Raw genomic sequence first — 23,490 nt, 5'->3', positions numbered from 1 at the left:
TATCTGTTACCAATGGCTGGGTCCTGCTACTTGCTTCTTCTGGTTTCAACAGTTCAACTTAAGCACAGCGACCAGATTCGCGGCCCAAATGCAGAACGTAAAACAGAAACGCCGCAATGTAGAACTAAGTAGAAGACCCTTCCGGTTCCTTCTTTCCTTCCTGTCTACGCGGACTTGTGCTACTGCTTTGGCACTTCGAGCCGCGTCTTCCAAAAACGCTACCAAATCTTCGGAATCCCCTCGGAATCCATCTTCCCTTTCAGCTTTTTTCATTTTTCTTGCTTCTGTGCCTGAAGCTTGCGCGTAGATTTTGCTTGTTTTGCCCTTTTTGTCCCTAGCTTTGCTTCTCGTGTGTTCGGCAGGCCAAATCCCGTTGCGATTCTATCGCATCGTGGCCTTCGTTCGTTTGCCTCTTTTGCCTGTGTCTGCTCCGTACTTTCGGCTGTATCAGTATCGTCGTATGTTGTGGTTGTTGTCGTCGTCGTCGTTATTGTAGCTGATGCCGGTGCCATTTGTACTGTCACGCTGTAGCTGGCTGAGGCCATTTTTTTTTCCAGTGTTCGACATCACACTATAAAGCGAGTTCGATCTCTCTATCAAAGAAGGTTGCAAGAGAAAAAACAGACTCAGGCTAGATTCAGACTTGGTAAAACGACGGAGCTTCTTTCAACTGTGGTATTCATGGTATAACGCCTGGTGGCTTATGTAAGCAAGCGTTTGTCGCGGTTGTGCTGCTGTTGCTTTTTATTTTTTTTTTTTTCGCTCCGTTCGCTTATCTTTTACAACCAGCAGCTATACCAAGCAAAATCACCCGTCAGCAGCTCTTCCACATCGTACATCGTACAATCCCCCCATTGCGTGCAATGTGCCTGCATGCATTTTGTGTTTTTGACTACATCGGCTACGCTCGACAAAGGTGGAAATGTCGACTCTCTTTGTATCCTCTTGCCATAACCCCAGCCAAGCAGTTCCCACCAGGCAGGTGCTAGTATAGAAAATGGATACAGATCAAGGCAGATGTGTGTTTGTGTGTATAGGTCATAGCCTACTCGTTATACACAGGCGAGCAGGAAGGCCTAAGACCTAAAGCTATGTACAGGTGAAGAATTTAAGGGAGCGATCGAGGGTGCATTTTATTCATGAGGGAGAAAGACAATGCAGACAAGGAACAAGTAGTTGTCCTAAGATAGAGACCAGCGGACTGGCAGATAGGTCTCCTAGAGAGCGCCGCAAACTTGCAGCTGTAAGGCAGTTCGAAGGTCTGGCTTTGCTTAGCCAGCAAAGCCCTTGACCTAACCCGAAAGTTTCGTTCGATTTGATATTGCTTCCCCTGTACCCCGGGGGACTATTCCCACATGTCGGACGCGTTGTTGACATCTACGGAACATATGGCGGCACGCACGCACTCCAGGGGTAGAAGTGCCGTAGTTGTGGAGCACTGGCCATGTCTGTCTGATGTCTCGTCCCAAGGGGTCAATATATTGTCAACGAAAATAGACGGACAAGGGTATGCAAAAATGAATCTCTCGTTATTGGCTCCTTGGACAACTTCCGTGCGCATGGTAATTTTAAAGCATCTTGTTCGCTTCACAAACACCAGCGCCTAGGCCTACGATCGAAAGTTATGCAAAACGAACAAGCAGCAAATGTATTCGATGCTTTGACAACGAAGGATATCTGTATTAGTGACATGTAAAGCCTACTAAATATTGCAAGATCTGAAGTTCATTCAGCCGAAAAGTGATCGGCTGTGCTTCGTGATGCTCATAAACAGCCTCTACTAGGATAGGATCAATTAAAGGAAATTTGCTATATTATGACAATACAATCTAACATAGAATATTGTCAGCGTACAGTGGTCCCGTTGAGCAGGGCGCGTTTGCCTCGGTGCGAAATAATCTATTCCAGCATTGTAGGCGAACAGCAAGGCCTCTTTCTATTATGTCTTGATCAGAACGCCAGTTCTTTCGGGGTCGATACAATTGCTACCATGTCACAGTCTATGTACAATAGTCGCGTCATAAAGAAAGAGGCGGTGATCTAATAAAACGACGGTATAAGCGAATGCCGGATAGAAACGACACAATTTTTTAGCTTTGTTAAAGATATAATACTCATTTAGGCAAAGATGCTTATATGGATTATCTGGCCGCTTTCAGGTTGTTGTAAGCTGGACACGAAGAACAAAGAAACGCTCTGACTAAACTGGATTAAACTACGGTTAAGCGATTAAATAGCGAAATAAGTAGCGTAGGCATCTCTCGCTTCTTTTCCCGTCCTCGGTGCCCCATCTCTATTGACGGGTGTGGATGATGCAAACCCTTTTTCAGTATCCTCTAGCGAATGCTTTCTCTGCAGGACAATTGATAGCCTCGATAAATATCGGCATCCTTCAGCTCGGACAGGGACGTTGCGTCTCGCGCGTCCTGGCAACTTTCCATTAATTGATTCGATTGCTCTATTTTTCTCCCTGGAAACAATCTACTGTGACGTGAAGTTCTGTGGAGCTGGCGTTTAGAATCCTTGGTACGTTTGGGGCCATCGATGACGATGGCTGGCAGTGATTGCTAGGCTACAGAAGTTCACAATTGTTATGCTGATATCAGTAATCAATGGGAACTGTTTCTTGTCCGTTTTGTAGGCTTTACTTCCTGTCACTATTTGATGTTAATGCTGCATATACTTCACGGCTTCCGTTACATGAAATTCCATCGTTGACGTCATGACTCTACTCTGCCATTAATAAGGCATTTATATATATATATATATATATAAAATATAGTACTACCTGCTTTGAATAAGATAATGTTCAAGAATGATAGTTGATCTCAAATAGTTCGTCAAAGGTCTCTATGCAGTATGTACACCGAACTGCCGAAAGAGCCCGATTGCAGTTCGTCAGTATGTGGAAGGATGGGTATGCACGTTACAAATATTTTGCTTTACAAAGAACTGTTTGCTTCTACTTGTACCTATCTGCTGATTATATGTGTTTTGGAACAATGTAAATCCTCATCTAACGAGAAGCTTGCGTAATAACTAAAAGACTTTTTTTTCACTATAATGAGCTTTGTCCACATGTTTATGACCGTGCGCATAGCTCGGAACCGCTTCTTTATTGGGCCATTAGTGAGATGAAGATTACTTATAGTAAAATGAAGAAATCTAGTAAAATTTTATAAACTGTGCCAGTTCTACTTGACGCATATGCTTACGTTGCAAGAGAATACAACGTGATTACAGGGGCCTGTGCATTATAGGTATGTATAAGCGCCCGTTTCCTTGCGTGAGCTCCGTCTACACCACCGTACTCTTTTGTCTACTACTATGAACTAATACTATACGCTGAGTTGCTTGTTCATTAAACGAAACTTCAACATGGTACGAAAGTTTGATTTTTACTGTCATATGTCTCGTAGAAATATGTTTGCCCCTCGAACACTGTAGGTTTACGTCAAGACGCACTGTGCTAACAGGATCATGCAGTAGTGTTTTATTTGTGCATCTTCGTGCCGTTCCCTTGTTATTGAAGTAATCAACGAAGTTCCGCCTCTGGCAAGGCCTAAGCGACACCTTCGTGATAGTGGCAGTGGAAGGCGGCATTGCACAGCGTCTGCTGCAGTATCAGCCTACCCTATATTCAACCTCCAGCGCGGCGGCAGCACCACCATCTCAATCCGGAAGTGAGACGACATTTCAGCCTGAATGAGCCTATCTGACGGCGGCAGTACGTGACTGCGGCCTGACGTAAGGACAGTGAAGAGAATCAGCGCCAGGAAATGCTAAAGGGTGACAAGGAAACCCGAACACGCTGACACAAATGTCCATACTCGTGTCCATGCACCAGTAACTAGAAAGCGACATACATTGACATCAAGTTGGCAACGAATACGCATTGTGAACCAACGAGACCACATATCATAAGCGGTCATGCGTTCAACGAACCAGTTGGCTAACCAAGCAGGAGTCTTCACTAAAAAAAATTTATTACGAGTACGGGCGGAAAGAATGAATAGTGGAATGACCGAAACTTTTGCGTCACTAAGCAAGACCCCATCACTAACATATTAGAAGACGTCAGTGTACCGCTTCAGGGCGACTTTGAAGGTTAACGTTAAGGTCCAAAACGAACTTTTCAAATTTAACTTCACCTCTCGAAAATTCCAAAGAACGTGTTGGATCACTTGATAGCTTTCGAGAACGCTTCGGTGGCTATTACACATACAGTCAATAAGCTAGCACGCTTGTAAATGGAAATAAATGCGGCTGTATCAGAAAAAACCCACTGCTTATCTATTCGAGTTGCTCGTTGCCTGCTAACGGCTGGCATCAATAGATACCCAATCTTTCGCCAATATATCATAAGAAAAACAGTTGCCTATATTTATTAATTGTATCTCTTATTTACTTTGCCCGATGAAAGCCAACGATGGTGAAGGGCGAACATACGTATAGACTGTTTGTGATGGGGCAACCGGTGCCACAGCATTTAGGATTTTGACCCATGCTTTCTGTGTCAAATGATTCTTGTCAACGCTTTTATTGGTCGTTACCATGCAGATGTGGTCGTTAGAGATTTTTTGCCCTCGAACACCAAGCGCCGAGTACACTACTATAGTTGGAGTCTGCTTCCTTGCTATCCGATGCATTTTTGCAAAATATTTTTTTATTTTCGAATCTGTTTGCGGACAAAAGCTATTCGTCAGAATTGTTGTATCGGCTCTTGCATTTGTTCTCCTTACTTATTCTGTGCGAAGAAAGCACGACGCAGGCATGCGCCTGTGTATTGCTGCTACTGCTATATTTTTATTGATTGTTCAAGCGGTAACTCATATCTAAGTTGACAATTTCAAAAAACGCGAGATAGATTTGATCTTAAAAAGGCATCAGTTGTAGTAAAATCGTTTATAGATGTAAGGATCATAGTCGATGTAAGTTTTAATATTTGGATAAGACACAGATGAAGACGACTTCATCGGGAGGATACTTTCACCGAGAAATAGCACAGTTATCTTATACAGCCGCGGCCGTAGCTTAAGTATATCATCATTCGCGCCATTTTACCAATATTAGCGGTCTCTAGAATTATGCTAAAAATTTGTCCACATAAAGACACAGAAGTTCGAAATCTCTTTCTGAAAAAAATACTACCTTTCCAGTTATTGTATAGGACTAGAAATAAAAATTACACGTAAACCACGTACATTAACTGTCGATAGATATAGATTGTAAACTAAGTAAAGGCGGAGGAAAATAAAATGAAAATGAAAGGGCCACTATAGGCATATTTAGAAAGTTTGTTAAGGGTAGGACTAGCAGTAAGATTCTAGCAGACAAGTACTACATTAATCCATAATCAGTAAGAGGATATTCTCAGAGAAACATCGGACCAAATGCTGACACACCAGAAATTCTGTTAACCAATCATATTTGGGCAGACGGGAGCCAATCGTACGTAGGTACTGTAATTAATTATATTGATAACTAATATTCTTCATTTTCTTCGCAATTCGGTAGCGCGCGTTTTATTTCTTCACAGCCACGTTTATACGTTCCATTACACTTAACTGTGAATAAAAATCGTTGGCTTATTCTCTTCATTTTGTCGGAAATATTGTTCAGCATTCACATGAACCCTGCGGTGAATTTACAACAATAAGTAATTTTTAACTCCTGACCACTTCTATTGCGACCATGTCGGGTAGTGTCGAGAACAAACAAAGTCGAGAGAGAATAGACTGTTTTTTTTAACACCAGCAGCATCAGAAACGAAACGGTAGGCAAAGTAATAGAGGAACCTTGGCTGCTTGTGTTGATATCCTTGGACGCTTTAGACCAGCCATGTTATGCCACTTCGTGTTTCTTAGCCTGTACCGCCAGCATGCGCTTGCTCTACCCTATTGTAATCACTTTTGCCTCTGGGCAGTCGATAATTTGGCTTGTTCTGAGTTTCTTGCCTCCAGCAAAGCGGCATCGATAGCTAAAGGAATTTGGGCTGAAGCTGTGCTAGTAGTGATGGCATCGTCGTTATCGTACGAGGGCATTTCTAAGGGTAACTTTTTCTTAGAAGAATAAGGCAAAAAGCACAGACAATGCTAAGAAGGCAGAGGCGAGTAGCAACCAGATGAGCAAAGAAAAACCCTACAGGGATCTCCCGTGTCCTCAAAGCCTCTGTGCACCAAGGAAGTCACAGTCGGAGACAGTGTGGTCACCCGGGTGACTGGACTTAGAAGCTCCGAGATTGTTCCACCGGATGTTTCAAAATGTGTGGCTTTAGAATTCGCGGCCTTCGCTGTGACCTGTACCAGCGGCGTTACCATCGCGTGCCTTATTTTCGTTAGTTGACTGCGTCGGCAATGGCTGCTCACTGCTTCTTCCGCATTTGGTGGTGAAACAATCTTCATTTCTCACGTTTCTCTCTGCTTCCTTTCATATCCCAGGCTTCTGCTCGAACACAGACATTGTACAGACTTCTTTGACTAGTAGCGGTGGTACAACTTCGCTGGTGGCCAGTGCGTGCACAACGATACGACAACACTGCTCTGCGTTTCGTTCTTTTTAAACCCAGATCGCTGACGGAGTAAAACATGGCTAGGATGGCAGCCAGCCAACACTTCGCACTAGCCTTTCGTTGTGGGACCATTACTTCCCGCTGGCGTTTTTCTTTCCCATTTTCCCTCTTTATTACCTTCGTTCTGCGTTATGCTGAGCACAAACCGAGCCAAGACGGGCGCTCTTCGGCTGAAGTAGCTGCATCCACAATACTAACAACCGCGGCGACAGCATCAGGCCAACAACGTTTGCGTATCTTTTCAGCAGCCGGTTGCCCACATAGTGCCTGTCAACAAGCCCCATCCGATCTCTCCCCCTCGAACCATCGTGCCTCGTGGTCACGACCGCCGGCCTCTTAGAACAGAACTATTGCCGTCACTGCATAGTGTAGTAGACTAGCTGGTGTGACCACATGCGCTGGCCTTTTCTTGATCTTCTTTTTAGCCATCCATCTGGACGGCAACGCAGAATCAGCACCAGGCCAGCTATCCAGCCGCCCGGAATCAGCCACGCCGTCCGCGGACGGGCTACAGACGAACAATGGATGAACATAAAGGCGCAGCAAAAGCGAGAGAATGACAAAAAGGAAAAAGGACACGGACAAGCAGCAGCAAAATGGGCTCATCGGACCCGGTTCATGGGGCTGCCTCGTTGTTGGCGACAACTAGTCGAGGATGTCGCAAGCGCAAGCAACTACAGAAGCAAAAATAGTAGAAGTAATAGCAACTGCAGTAGCGGTGCCTGAGGCCTCTCTTGAAAGCGCCTGCACCAGCTGCAGCCGCAGCATTAGACGTAGCTGGCACTGCGTTGCTACTATTTTTCAGTCTTATCTCTCAAGTGGGCCAACAGCAGCTGAGTTGTAACCCACAGCCCCCGGATCACACAACGTACTGCACAACTAAGCCGGTTGACGAGACGGGACAGGGCGATAGCCAGAGATCCAAGAATGAGAAATCAGCTCGAAGGCTTTCTTGTAAGTGGACTGCGTATTGTGGGTGGCTTGGTGACTGGCCTCTACGCTACCATAGCTTGCTACTTCGCTTCATTTTGAAGCAGTGAGATGAAGTCGATTTGACATCTCTTGGCCGAACATGCTCTTCTAGACATAGAGATGCTGCGAACCACCATGCAACGTGGCTCTTTTGAGCAGATAGTTGAAGAGGAAAGCGCGAAAGATAGAGAACGACACACAATTTCGCATACACCTCAAAATAGGGAGTGGTCGAATAGAGAAGTGGTAGCGCTGGCTTCGGGAGAACAGCCGGAAAGTATGGCCGGCCAGCGAATCGCGGGGGATAAGTTGTGGCATCACATCATCTTAAGAGGGCTTAGTAGGGTGACAACCGGCCTAGCATGGCACTGATGCAAAACCGCTAGAAGCGGGCCTGCCAGCAGGCTCAGGCGGCCTGCCGCAAACGCATTGAATAAAGCGACAAGCGGTGCTGTATATCCAATGTCATCGAGTGCGACGCACGCAGCCCCACACTCATCGAAGACTGACATTCTTTTAAACTTCGAAATCTTACCATCGATGTAATAATGCGTATGCAGGACGTGCAAACGGACAATATATGTTCGTCGTGACTCTTCTCCAATTTTAGTACGTATAGGCATTTATCTATTAAACAAATTATACAATACTATATTATATTTATGTGGCTAAAATGTCAGTAAACTTTGATTGATTATCGATGCATTTACATAATGTGATTAAGCTTTCCAGAGTAAAGCGGACAAAAATCGAAAGCTTTGTGGTCGATAGGCAGAAGCAGGCGCTCTACAGTCAATACCTATGCACATACATAGCTGTAGCCATACGCAATTATACATACACGCCAACGTTCATGTATCAGTCGTTTCATCTCTATTTTACAGTTTATACCGAAATTGACCCACATTTATTCAACCATAAGCCCGTGCTTATTCCCATAATATCATTTATGTTACCTTAATCTAAAGAATTGGCTTATACTGGCTTAAAAAATACCCTTCAAACCAACCAACGTTCCGGCTACTTTCCGACGGCGGTTAAGGTACTATCTAGCATAGAAGTACTTAGGTGACGTCATCGTTTTTTCAAAGGGGTTTTAAGAGCAGCCTTACGACAGATGCTCGCTCCTTGTCATACCGCCAGCTTGCACCTGAATGCCTCAAAATGCTCGTTCACTGTACGGCGCAAGGCTACTTGGCCGGGCCATTTCATTGCTGCTCAAGGCATGTTACTGAAGTTGAACAATCTAGCAGCTAGAGACGTTACCGATTCTCCGGCAACAATCTGTCCGCTTGGGAACTTTCTAGTCGGCGCCATATGCCCGACACTTAGTCCATAATTTCGTTCGTACCGCCAAATTTTGATACACGCTGTTGAAGGCCGAGAAGGCTATTACTTGTAGTGTCCTTCACCACCAAACGTTTCAGTAACAGCCTTTTTGACGAAAGTTATGCTTCGGCATTTTGCGAAAAAATTACATATAGAGATGTAGATGGCAGCGAGGGGGGCCAAATTCAAAATCGTGCAGAAAACGAGGATGGCGAGCAACGCCTCCTTGCTTATGTTAGTCGCAGCTTTGCCCTCTAAGAACAGACGTATCGTCCTTTCTAGGCAAAATATCTACCAGCCAACTGGTGTTAAAAGAGTTCCATTATTACTTAATACAATAACGGTTTACTTATAACTGAAAGTCATGTACTGTGCATCTTCAAACAACTTGTAAGTGTTCAAGCGCTCTAAGATTGCCGTTAAAATAATTGTAAAGCATCTGGGGGCGCCCCATATCCATCATCCAAATAATTTTCTTGGATGATCTGTCACAGCTAGCTTGCAATAATACCAAAAGATGCTGAGACCAAGATGAGGGCATTACAAGCGGTGGCATTCGTTGAAACACTTAATTGTTATAACAAGTAGTCTTTGGATACGTATATGGTCTAAAAAGTCTCGAAGACCGTAAAACTTTTAAAAACATTGCTCAATCGATTACTAAATTGTAAAATGGGAATAAGCATTGGACTTTTATTACCTCATTAAAAATTGTGTCCGTTTAGAAATATCACGCCGAACATGAGCTCTATCATTTATTATGCATCAATTTATTAATTATTTGGGAGCTATTAAACGAAAGGCAATTTAATTATAAAACATCGCTATTTGATGTGAAATTAACAGCAAGCTTTATTTCGTATTGATATTGCATTAAAATAACACACTTAACTACTCAATTGTATAATTGTGCCGGTGAGCATTATCTGCTCTGGCGTTTATAATAAATGCTACGTGATCGCGTACGTAGTGACGCCCCCGTGCAACCGTGCACAGTCCGATATCCGCTTCAACTGCAAATGGAATCGGCCACGGCACATGATAGACTACTATACAGAGGATAACTACAAAAAAAAACCAAAGGACAAAACCTGCCTAACACCAAGAAGCAGCAGAAGGAAGATTGCACGACGGTTCAGAGATTACTCCGCTGTTCCACGCCCACTCATCTACTAGTCCCCTTGAAGCAATCGTTAGTGTCATGTTGTATGGTCCGTATTGGTGTAGCTGTCGTTTTTGTTACCGTTGTTGCATAGCAATAGCGAATAGTAGTGAGGTCCACCCGGACGGTCTACGATCCGACAAGCGGAAAATGCAACTACCCAGTAAGAGTCGGAAGCAATAGTGTATGTCTTTTTCTTTATCATCTGGTTTTTCTTACGTCGTCCCGGAGCCACACGAAGGATCGAAAGGAACAAGATAACGCAACTCCGATGAGCGCCTTTAGGTGTGGATACATGACTGGACTCCTGGCTTGTGTTGACAGTCCATCAGCTTCGGGAAATACGTTCCCATAGAAAAAACCAGGATCTGGAGAAATAGGAAGAAATTGTAGAAGAGTCATCGTGTAAGCAGCTGGCAAAGAAATAGTATACGGCTTGATCTGTCATAACTGGCTGGACTAGCGCGTTTAATGTTCGGTCGGTTAGCGATACTATCGTGCTCTCCTTGACCACCTTCCCATTTTCACTCTCATATAAGTAGCTTCGGACATCAGTAGCCGTCACAGCGATAGCGTCATTCACCCCGGTTTTGTTCGAACCTAAAGTCATAACCCTGGCGACACCCAGCAGTGCTAATGATGTCGGAAACTGAGTTGAGTCTCTAAAGCAAGTCCTTTGGGGCTTTTGGGTTTTGTTGCAAGAAACAGACGCTAGGACGTAGGAAAAAGGACAACGAAACGATGTGGATATCTCTTTTTTCCGGGTCTCCCAGAGTGTTTATATTTAGCTACAAGCTAGAAGGTTGAGTATACTTCCTTTATGTGTTTGAACCACTCTAACCCAAATCTAGCGTAGCTAGCTATGTACTATCAAGCGTAGACAAAGTCACCGAAATGCAGAGGTTACAGCTATGTCACCTAACCTTACCTATGCTGTGTCCGTCGATTGAATAGCTACGTTACTAGCAGAGTTGTTCAGACCTGGCGCTCTTGGATGTCGTCCTAATAACTGTAAACGAAAACAATTCCCAACAACCGTTCCCTATTTCTCCATCGTTCCAATCACCAAGTACTGAAGACCTAGGAGACGACAGTGATAATCGATTGCGAATGAGCGCCTTTTTACATTAACTACACCGGCCTTTACTCTGTGCAGTTGGAGGATTATGCTGGCAACGTGCAGCTTGGTGCCTCCCTACCTACACAGATTGCTAGATAGTATCTTCTGGTATTATTGCTGTTTACGCTCTCCTCTTACGGCCGCTCGTCTTTGTGCTTTCGAGTGTCGCCCGTCCGTCCGTTTCGCTATCTTTTGTTGCGACTGTGGTTGCTGTACTCAACGACAGTATCAACCTTTACCGGTGGCTTGGCTTATGAGTGCTTCTCGTCGCTTGCCCGAGGCGACTTGCGGGAGGTGGACCGATGCTTGCCAAGCATCCAGTCTGCTAGGCCACCAGTTTGCTGCGGCGGTCTCCTGATGTTGTTATCCTTGCTAAGGAAAAGACTTAGCAGGCCGACTCTTAACTTGCGAGGCCGTACCGAGATTGGCCCACCGACCGACCACCACCACTGCTACCAACGCTTTTTTATTTCATAAGTTGCAGCAGTAGCTATCAGCTATAACCGGCTCTCGAAGAACTGTCTCTTTATGTCATCGTCTATTCCTGTCCCAGGCGAACAGGTAACCAGGTCGCTCAACCTGCTGCTTACTTACTTTAACGAAAGCAGAGATGAACTCTCAGCAGATGAACCTCTCGGACATGTGAAGTGGTCTCGAGAAGTAAAGCAGACAGTAAATGCTAGATAGGGAAAAGAAATAGACAGGGTAGGCTGGTGGGGGGCAGACAATAACGTCGAACGCGAAAGAGGAGACGAAAGTTTGTGCGCGCGAGAGTGCGTAGTGGTGTCTGAGCTCTTCGCTGTCTCCATAAGTTCTTTCAATGCTTGATTGTTGTGTCTGTTTGACTTGCGTGTGTTTGTATATATATACATATATATACCTGTTAGGAATCTTGGTTAATTTTCCTTCCATTTTCATTCGGAATCATCCATCTGCCAGACAGAGTATCTGTGGTATGGCGAAAGCCACTCGCCAATTTGTTCCCACTTCATTTTTTTCTTTAAAACAACTGCGAGTGACCGCAGCTTAGAATTTAGCTTCATATCCTAGATAACATCAATTGTATATCATTGAACATCTGTCCAGACGGATGACGAATCCTCATTTATCTTCGAGCTTTATTGCACTTCCTTGAAACAATTGTTAAAATTAGTATTTCCATTAACGAGAGCACTGTTCAAGATTAGTACTTAGTGATTTTTATTTGAGCTCAAATCCTTCAGCATCAATACCATTTGTTTGTTATTAAGTTTTGATTAGCAGTCGTAGCTTGGTAAGTGTATTACAGCTGTCTGAATGCTTTAATAACATTTATATGTGACGCATTAGTAAATGGACTCATGCGCATATTGGTCCATATTGATTTGTAATACTTTTCCCTAAAAAAATAATGCCTTTGAGTATGCCTTTGGACCGCTCAAACATGTAAATAAAATCTCTCAGTTTGTTAATGGGCTTATATCTGGTTTTATTATGGTGTGGCGTCAGCAATGCATGATGGAGGACAGATTACTGCTGTCGATAACCATCGAAAGGTATGTGTCATAGCAACGGACAGAAAAATTAAATTAAGTGAAAGAGAAAACTAAAATTAAAAAAGTGAATTTTTCGAGTTTTACTCCCGGGATTGCCTTTAAGCGTTGTTTGCACCAAGTTTAGAAACTTGATTGAAGTTTACATAACACCTATTCACAAAAAACAAGTTTAGCTTTATCATCATCAATGCCATTCTAAATCTTTGCAATAAATTCTATTTTAGAACACGATCCTGTGATCCTATCAATACAATCATGAATAAGCTAAAGATAAATTTACGTTCTATTTAATTCAATGCATTTCATAAATTACAGAGGTCATTTTTCACTGAAATTGATCCATACAAGGTTTTTAAGGTCGTCAGTTAAATGACAAGGCTCCTTCGAATGTACCAAATACGCATACTGTCAAAATCCTTTTGACACTGGTTAGTACTCAAAGAGTTGTATTAGTCTAGTCCTAAAAGATATATTTGATATAGGTCTATCAGTGGACCGATCAGTCGAAGGGTATCTTGGTTAGACAGTCGTTAGACGAGTAAAACACTAATTAGTTCAGCGCGTCAGTACCGCTAGACATTGGATTTCATTTTAGCATTTTTTTCATGCATGATTTGATCGTCTTGCAGGTCATTATGACGTATCCTTTTTCTGCGACTCGCAGAACGTTATGGACGTTACTTTCTGCTTACGCTATATCGCCTACCGCCTTTTACCTTCAACTAAAACGGGGGTACTCCTTGCAGGTAACCGAATAGAAACTTAATCTTAACCGCGTTTCTGGATTATTAATTACTGTGGTCGCAGTACAAAATACTTTAGATGAAGCTTCATCCCATTTCAATATATTTCGTTTACCGAACATTATTTTTTGCTTTATGAATGAACCGAATACCTCGTGTTATACTACCGAATGAAGAAAACATCGATTAACTTTTTTATACTGAAAAAAATATGCACGGGTTGCTGTATGTCATGCACGAATTCAACACAATGACAGACATGATTTCAACAAGGTTTTTGCCGTTGTTGTTAATTATTTTATTATAAATACTAGGTTTAGCATCAGGCGTCGGATATATAGAATCGTGCCAGCGTCTCCATATCGTTTTTTTGCCAACTTTTCTTTTCACTCTTCGACTGAATTTCTCTGCGCATGCGCCCTTTCGAACACATTGAATGTTATAGGATTTGGCACGGCAGCGCTGATGAATATGTGTTGGAGAAAAAGACTAGCTAAATGGGGGACGGCACTAAGGGAGAGCAAGCATAAGCAGACCTTCAGCTAACTATGGTGCAGCGCAGGCTTTGGGCTTCCTACAAACGTCCTGGTCTAGCAACTTTGACCGGGCTGTCCCGAACCCGTTTTACCTTTTCGTTCTTGTTTCTCGTCCGTTGTCCTCTTTTGCCGGTCCCATTGGCTCCTTGTACGATCTGGCATAGAAAAAGGTAAATGGAACTTGAACGAGTTCAAGGAAATCTCGAGGCGGCGCAGACGAAACGCTGGGACATTCTTGCCACTCACGGCTACAAAGGGGACAGCGACGCTGATGTCGACTGCGGCTACTGCATCGACGATGGTCGGTAAAAAGGTACTTTCTCCTAACCTTTCTTTTCCTTTTTTCCGTCACAGTTATCCTTGGCCGTAGCAGCCGGCATCAGCGTCACCGATCTCTTTCTGTTCTCGTTCAAGACCCCTCTTGTCTGCTTTTGTGACTCATTCTTCCACCTACGAGGTGCCATTAGATTCTCGAAAACTATTCGGGCTTGAAATCGAGATCGGTTGGAAGAAGAGACCAGCAGACGCGAGACTGGGCTAGGCGAATCGAATGAATCGGGGAATCAAACCGACGAGCAAACTGGCACAATGTCGAAGCAAAAGGATCGCTCACCCATCATTGCCCCTGACCAAACAGCTTTAAGGGTCGTCGTCGTCGTCCCCCCGCCCAAAGAAAGGCTGTCCCATACCTTCATTCATTCATTCATTCCTTTCTCCCCGCAGCCAGGAAGGACTATCACAGCCGCCGTCCACAGCCACCGACTGCCGGCAGCCTTCCTCGTATCTGCTGATGTAGTTGCTGCTGCTGCCGCAACACAAATGTCGCCAATCCCGCATTGGCGCGCAGAAGAACTGACGCTGGAGGGGCGGTCGAAAAAAAAACAGCCTTTTTCTCCATTGAGTTGCAGGCCAGATACTCGTACAGGGCCGCGTCAAATGGAAAAGACAAAGGTACAAAAAGGAAGTCCCTTCCATCGCTTCTTCACGTTCGACGTGAGGCCCCCGCATCGTTCTCCAATCAGCAACTTCAATAGTCCAGCTCGTATAGCTATGTACTTCTTCCGCTACTTCGATCAATGAGGCCGTTCGGTTGCTAAATTGGCTGAATCGGGCCAGTAGTGCTAAGTAAAACGGACGTGGCCAGCAGTTTAGTGTCAATCATATCATCCTCTTAGACCTCGTTGTCTAAAGCCAATCACAGATATTCATTCGTTATTTTTCCAGCGAAAATCTAGCTGACGAAAAACGTTTTTTCTCGGGACTAGTTCGTGTGTGGTTCGATAACGAGTAATATTTCACCACGCATATACAGCGCCCTGCCACGAATATGTTAATATTCATTTTTAGCTGTTTGTTTAGCTGTAGCACGATGTTTGCCAAGCTAAACATCAAACGAACGAAAAATAGCGTCGAATATATGTAATCCACAATGACTACCCCTTTAATGTCGCTCTTTGCGCAATGACAGATAGCCATAGAAATCTCTACCGTCAGCGTTTAACTACACATTACGATCATATGTCTGCGTGTCATCCTCGATTTGTAGCTCAAATGTTATTGTTCTTCGTTGCATATAGTTAGGTTATGATCAGCGAGGGATAAAACATGGGAGATTGCGATAGTTCTTTGTTAAAACACAATAAATACTCTGGTAGAATGTTTATTACGGTCTAGAGCGATGATATACTTACAGAAAAAAACAGCTTGTAGGAATATTTAACAGAAGTAGCTCATCCGGCACATCGGGTCATCTGAACGCGCCATATAGAAACCACGAAAACCACCGACGCCATTTTTAAACTCCTTCAAAGTCTTCATCACATAATTAGTGACATCTCTTCTGTACCGTCTTTCGTAAAAAGTCTCCACCAATTCTCGTTATTGCGAGCTCGAAGCGTCGAGCGCCGGGGTACAATCTAATCTGGAAAGCAAAGATTTTTGACTCATTCACAACGCTAGCGCCCAGACTCATCTGGTCAGCCCCCGACGCTTCTGCGCCTTAAGGGCGTACGCGTGTTTTTTGAGCCGAGAACAACTTGTACACTACTGAATTGGTTCGTATCACTTACGCTTACACAAGAAAGGCCACAGAGGGTCGAGAGGCGCGACTGTTTACCGGAAACGCGCGACTTTGGAACAGGAATCGCTAACACGTCGTCGTTTCACGCTTCTCGTCATTCTTGCGCGTCATAGCCCTGTGTAATGAGCAAGGATAAAAGTTGCCACGGAAATGGCAACCAGCGTATTTCCCCATTCCACAGCTGTCCCAAAGTGAGGGTCTAACTTGGTCACTCCATGTGCTGCGCAGAGACGTCATTAATTATAATGATGTCAGTCACTCTACAATTGCACATTCAGCACTGCAGTCATTGGCACAGTGGTTCGTCATTGACGCCACAGCGTTTCCGTTCTATTGTCAAAGCTTTACGTCCTTTCTTTTTATGAATGTTCGAATTTTAAAAAAAGCCAACCGAGTCTCGTTTATTTATAATCGATGCGATGCTCTAGTTAATCGACTATCTTCGGTGAAATTCGTGAAGCAGCAATAGGTGCAGACGATCGTCACAGTCTTTGGAAGTAACCTAGGTTTTGTTCCCATTATATATAAAGCTTTTTTGGCACAAAAAAGCTTTATATATACGTCTTCTGACACAAGTATACGCAAACCCAGAAGCGGCTTAAATCATTTAGAAAGGAAAACTTATTGCTGAAACGTATAAGTATCTAATTTGGCTAGTTAGGATTTATAACGTCTTAACGGTACGTACTAATATACATATTCGTGAATGGTCAAACATAGAATCTACACATTGTATAGGCTGCCCCCTACTTTCTGCATATGCCTCGGAAGACTTGTCGAAACCGATGGATTGCATAGTTAAGCAATGGCGCTAATGTAACAAAACATCATTAAGGGAAGTCTTTGTGTCGAAGGCAATTTGCTAGTGGACGAGTTACGTTACTAAAGATCCAGAATGGCAACGGCGTTAAACGTCAGGTAAAGCTACGCACTGAGAACATTTCTGGTGCCTAAGTCTCGAAATGATTGCTCTATAAGCAGAATAATGTATGTCAGCTTTTTGATCCACTTTGCACTATTCAGACGTCAGTATTGTAGAAAATGTTTTGTCCTATTTAATTCATTCTACATCATACGAGCTAATATGAACTTTGAGTTGTACCACAATATTATTATGCTTCAATTAATCTTTAGAAGATAAAATGGCTAGTCAGGCCAAAGTAATGCGGACAGGACGTTTCTTACACAGGTCACAAGGTTTAGAGACAAGAAATTTTATTCGATCCAGCTTTTTATAAAGACCTAGCAGAGATGATAGCTATCCATCCTTTATTATACTAATGCCGTCACACGAGTACCTCCCTATACGTGCATGTATGTGCCTGCGTGCATAGCGTATAGACGTGTTGTATAGTGGGAGTTTGCCGTTTTTATAGTATGCATTAAGCGAGCAGAGAACATAATACGAACCCTGTTTCTCCCATTCTTAGCCAAACTGCACGTAATGTTAAATATATTTACCCTGCGTGAATAACACAGGTTACATGTCTTCAATATACGGGAAATCATACTACATGATCGTACCTCTATAACGTTCTTTACACTGCTTTCTAAGACAAACATAAAGAATATCATTTTTATCTAGCAGCACCTGTGTTGCCATGGTTCCGAACGTGCTTGGAAACGTTATGCACTCGATAAACACTATCAGAGCGTGCTTTCGTTAGATCCGGTAGATAGATACGGTAGTAATGGCTCGTGTGCGAAGGCTCTACGGTGAAATAATCTACATTAACTTTCAATAGGTTTTTCAGTACCAATGGCAGCAGAGGGCTGCACCAGGAGGAGGAGGAGGACGTATGGTGCTTATTCTGTTTTCGCTGCCACTGCTGATGCTGGCGTTTCTTTACTTGTTCATTTGCTCTTGTCGCCAAGAAGGCGTGAGGTGCCCACTTGCTAGCATGCACTATCCAAGGCTTGTTGTGACAGGCAGCCAAAAGTGGGTACGATGACGGCCTTGAGGTGGGCCGCGAATAATCAAATGGGCCAGCGGATTGATGATAGTTGCCGCACGATACGGAGATAGATAGACAGACAAACAAACCCCTACCGAAAGGCGCAAAACACGAGAACAATGGTAAATTAATTACAGAACGGTTACATTGAAACATACACGGAGAAAGGCAAGCTGCGTTCTATCCAGCCTACGCTCCGTGCACAGCGTAGCCCATATACGACGCTCGTCATTCTGTCACACAGTCTGAACTATGTTCGTTACTCAACAAAGCCGATAACGAACGAAGGCCTTCGTGTGCGCCGTTTTCCGGTCCACGAAGACATCAATGAACTTCCTGTGGTAAATTCAACAGCTCGCTGATTAGCTGGCCTTTGTCAGCAAACAAACAACTGTTATCGATATAATAGCTTTGACAAGTTGCAACAGTTGATACTTTGATAACGATGGCGGTGTGATTGCTATGTTCTCAGAGTTGGTGACTGCCGCATTCATCTTGGCAGTAGTGTGAGTTAACGTTCATGCCAAACTGATCACGGTAAGTGGTGACTAGCCTTGCCTTTTTCTGCTCATCCTCTAACAGCTTTTACCCAATTCATTTTTTTATCTGGCTGTTAGATAAGTATTGTAATAAACGCTACCTTCATTAGACGCCACATATTCGCATTGGGCTGGCTATAAGATCGAATATGAATGAACAATGAAGATATTCTGCATGAAGCCAATAGTATGCGTCCCAGCTCACTTAGCATACCTGAAGCTACAAAGAATGGTTACTCTATGCAAGTGTGTGATGCGTAACACTTACTTAGATGTTTACTTTGATTAAGCAGTAAGTGTAAACATGTTGGCTTCATTATTGTTCATTACAGGGATTAGTCAATGTTTAGGCTACGTGAGGATTGATCGTTATTGACACCGCTTGCTCGCTCACTCAATCAGTGGAGTCGTTCGTTTACAATACCTTGCAATAGTCGGCCTCGTTTTAATTTTTTCAGGCTTTTGCTTTTAACTCGAAGCACAGTTTCATAGGAACACCCATATATTTATCTGACTATTACTATAACTACTATATACTATAAACTTGTATAATAACGATGAAATGAACTCCTCAGATAGGATCAAACAGGAAAAAGGGAATGGGCAGAAGGAAACTGATTTCACACAAGAAATAATACAAGAAGATTTAGCTCGTCATAGCGCTTGTACAACCTAAGGCTAAACTACGCCTAGATATCTTTAAATCTCAGGACCGGAATCGTTGCAAAGTATTATATCCGATTCTTTTAAACGGAACCGTACGATGACTTAGCGTCACTGTAGACGATAGCTCTAAACCCTGTCATCGCCCACTCTTAACCTCGTCCGATTTTCGTAAGCTTCGAGACACAAGTGGGTCTTATCTTCACGAATTACGCTTTACCACTCGAGGTACAAAGTGTCTCAAACTGAAAGCGGAAGTATAAATAAAAACGGAACTGGGTAACAAAAACACCTTTGTGGAAGTTGAGATCTGTTAATACCGCGAACGGAATAATGACAAGAGCTCTACAGAATCGTTGTGTTCCAACGGACGGGTCGTCGATCTTCAGAAACCTAAAAACTGAGCGCGGTAGAAGCGGCAGACACTGCAAACGCTGACGTGATAAACCGCCACAGGAAGAATAATCCATGAAATCATGCAACAGATATCGAACATTGGGCACAGGTTCGCTGCCTTAGTTAAGTTAGACAGTTTTTAACATAAAAAAATTTGCCAGCTACTTATTGTGCGTTGTCTTTACCGAGTGAGCCTTTAAATGTGTTTGAAAAATAGAATCATTGTGTACTATCTCAGTTGTATCTGTGGGCTTCATTCTATTCATTGTTAGAGCAAGATTATTATTTCTATTGTTCATTATCTGAGTGATCTTATACATATCTATATATATATATACACTAATTTTATATGTTATTTATTATACGCATTCATGCACACGCACGTATATGTACAGCGGACAAGGTCTAAATACGAATTTTTCTTTTGTGTTGTTTCTAAGGCTATATATATATATATATATGTAAACGAGAAGAAGTATTTCAACGAAATCCTGTTGGTTTTACCGGTTTTTTGCCGTTTTTACACTTTCAATTTGGGAACTAAATCACTTTCTAGTCGTTTTCAAAAGAGTTCATTCTTTAATGCGTAAATAATTCATAATAACCGTGCATTAAACAATATTGGATAACCTGAGGATTGTTACCTAAATACCCTACTCACGAAAAAAATTTTACCGTAACTGAATTTTGGGCTAACAGCAGTCTAAAGACTCCCAAAATGCAAAGGTTCAACATTGCTAAAAAAAAAAATGAGAAAATCCGCAAGAATTTTCAATTAGCTCAAAAAAAAATCTGTTTCTTTCTTTTCTCGAAAAAAATTTCTGTTGGAAAAATCCAAAAGTGTCAAGAATGGCTTTTCGATGAATCTCTCAGCTTTGTAAATCTTAACCCTATTGATGGTCCTTCGGTTTGCTACATAAAAATCTTTTTCGGATTCTTACAGATTTTTTTTTTTACAGGGGCATAAAAACTGCCGATAACGTAGACCGACGATTTCGGGCAAAAAAGTTGATAAGCTTTGTAATCCTTCGTCCAGGGCAAGAACATTAAATAATAACTAATCTTCGCATATGTTCCGAAAACGACGCATTGTAGTTTGCTGTGACGAGCTTCTAACTTTTTTCTTATGTTAGACTCATTTGCCAATATATATATATATATATATATATATATTTATTTAAAATTTAGTCTTTCATATATACATATATATATATATATATGAAAGACTACACTCTCGATCAGAGACTGACATAAATATCCGGCGCGTCTGCACTAGCAGCCATTTATTGCTGACATTTATGGCCGTAACACTCGGCCATTGCTGCCAGCCATGCTCCGTCCAGGCAGCATTCGCGTATTCCGCATGCAGCTGAACGCTTTGCAACTTTCTGCCTGAATAGTCGTGCTTCATACAACGCCTCCCGGTTGGCCACCTCCCTAACGACCGCGTACCGTCGCCACAGTCCTCCAACCACGTTGGTGCCTTTACACCTCCGTCCATCGTTGTAATACGTCCCAGCGCCTTCCTTTCATGAAGTCTTTACGGCTTAGATCTAATGATTTCGTACGATATATGGCCGCTTGTTATTCTTAAGGTGCACATATGCTCCCCGTATCGGCCAAATCCTCTTTTCTTGGCATTCATCTTTCGCGGTCCAGCCCTTCCTTTCATTCCAAACTTCAGCGCCGGCAATCAAGTGGACCATGACCTGTCGCCGCTATCCGAACTAACGGGTGCCTTGCAAGTGGCCTGCCTTTTGCGGCGATCTGACCCGCAACCGATCTACCCTTTGCGGCGATCTAACCCCCAACGATCTAACCTTTTAAAGCGATCTGTTCCCCAACCGGCCCACCTCTTGCGACAATCTGAACGATGGCCTTTGTGTGTTCGGCTTGGTTCTCGAAAAGTTAACCAGACTCAACATCTTATGGCTCGACCACCTCCACTAGTTTGGTCGGGCGCGAGCTTCATAGCTGCTACACAGTTATGAAAGGCTAGGACGTTGATTGGACATGACGATATACCGGTGTCCAAGCTTAGTACGTTACATTGCATATGCATTAAAAAAATCCAGAGTGAATTATCTAGATTAAAACATGTTTATAATGGCCGCAATCGTTCATGTTTGATATATTTTTAAACTAAGTGAACTGTCGGTAATGATTAACATAGGAGTACAGTACGTCAAGTCGTAAGGGTAGTATCAAAAACGACTAGGTTTACCCATAAACATACCTATACGTGGTCTCTTCGGAGGGCGGTTTTCTTCTAAGAGCAATACAAACAGCTCCAGTGCACAATGTTGCAGCACACTAACGGGTATAAGCCATTAGATGATCGTATTTGAGGGTCAAGGACGTTTATTATCGCTAATGCGAAGTGGTGACTCACGTTTCTTTCCAATAGAGAGTTCACAAGAGCGGATAATGATGTAGACGACAAGAGCTAATTTTCTTTAAAGATTAAAATAGGAGATAGTAGGAATCGGCATATTCGCATAGGTTGGTCCAAATGCAACGCAAGACGAAGAAAATAACGCTAGCACAAAGGAACAAATTTCTGCTGCAAGCAGCGAAGGTCTTGGAGAGAGCCGGTAGAATAACTGCGTCGGCACACGACGGCTCCTCAGGAAAACACTTTGTATACGATCTGTTTTCCAGCTCTGCAAGCGGAGGCGTTGTCAGAAGATAAAACGTTCCAGGCCAAGAGTAGGTGATCGGTACCATTGCACTCACAGGTTTTCGAACCACTTCTAGCTAACCTCGCCTCATGAAAATAACCCTTCTACGGGTTGACTCTGTAATCTTCCTTGTCAGACAGCGGAATATCGAAAAAAAAAACATCTTCTGGTCATGCTTTCAATTCCGGAAATACATCAATAAAATAACGCTTTAATTAGTACATGAATTATGCAAGTCAATGCACCTTCTCTACAGGCAGAAAACGTAGCTCTCACAAAAAATCCTGTGTACTTTGACCTAGCTTTATTGGTGCATGAGGTGTATAATATAGCACCAGAAAGGACAGTTTTCGGGAAAAACCTCTGTCAGTTAGGCTAGAATCAGTACAAATACTAAAAAACAATGGGTATAATAGATCTAAGCATTTCATTTCTTATTTTACCTATCGAGGACGATGAACACTATATAATACTCTGTCAGCTTCTTCAGCTCAAATTCCAAAGCATTTACAAGCAAATACAGAATTGAAAAGTCTTGGAGTCTGCGACCAATGCTTGATTCAATGATTACGTAGGAAGCTTACCAAGATATCCAAAGATCTAAGCAAAATAAGTACGGTTGATTGCTTGTTGCAGCTTGAAACCTGCAGCTATCTTAAGTGTGCTTGCGCCTTGTAATAAGCTTTTCCTGGGAGAAAAGGATAATAGTCTCTTTGTTCGAATTAGCAAGAAGAATTAGATGGTTGCCAGTTAGTGAGCATACAGCGTGGTCTTGGACGATCACAGGTAATCATAGTTATCTAAAGGCTGCATCGAAGACGAATTTATATGAGAATTTTGTTGTTTTATCACTTTAATTTTCATGGCTAGAGTCATCTGGAGTAGGCAATTCTATCAGTTTAGGGTCATGAACGAAGACTGTTCTATTATCTTGGTTCTTCCTTTCACACTACTTTATGGGCTCTAGTAAGCTTCCAATGTCACTTCCCTTACATCTATATGTGTAGTCAAGATATGCTTGTAACAGCTCTGTTGCGTTTATAAGTAAACTATCAGCCTGCCGTTATACCCGGATCGTAATCACTTAAACAAATCCCACCAGTGGAGGTATTCACAATGGGCTAAATCTAACCAACAGATACATTTTCATTAATCTAGCAGTCTAACAGCTATTCTAAAAAATCTTGCTTTTAAAATTAATAGAATGC

General features: G+C 42.8%; 1 long non-coding RNA gene across 11 annotated transcripts in view; it reads right to left on the bottom strand.

Moving 5' to 3' along the window:
- LOC111260982 (uncharacterized) overlaps nt 1-23,490 on the bottom strand; it is an 83,699-nt gene that overhangs the window by 46,499 nt on the left and 13,710 nt on the right. The window contains exon 2 of one of the 11 annotated variants that reach the window (XR_002680684.2): nt 15,660-15,889. The exons of the other annotated variants lie outside the window; for them this stretch is intronic. This is a non-coding gene — a long non-coding RNA (uncharacterized LOC111260982). The remainder of the gene's footprint in view (nt 1-15,659; nt 15,890-23,490) is intronic. 11 annotated transcript variants of the gene reach the window in all.

This window comes from Varroa jacobsoni, unplaced genomic scaffold, assembly GCF_002532875.2.
Source record: "Varroa jacobsoni isolate VJ856 unplaced genomic scaffold, vjacob_1.0 scaffold_500, whole genome shotgun sequence".
Classification (NCBI taxonomy): Eukaryota; Metazoa; Arthropoda; class Arachnida; order Mesostigmata; family Varroidae; genus Varroa; species Varroa jacobsoni.
Note: the sequence above shows the minus strand (reverse complement) of the source record. Positions and strands in the feature narration are given on the sequence as shown.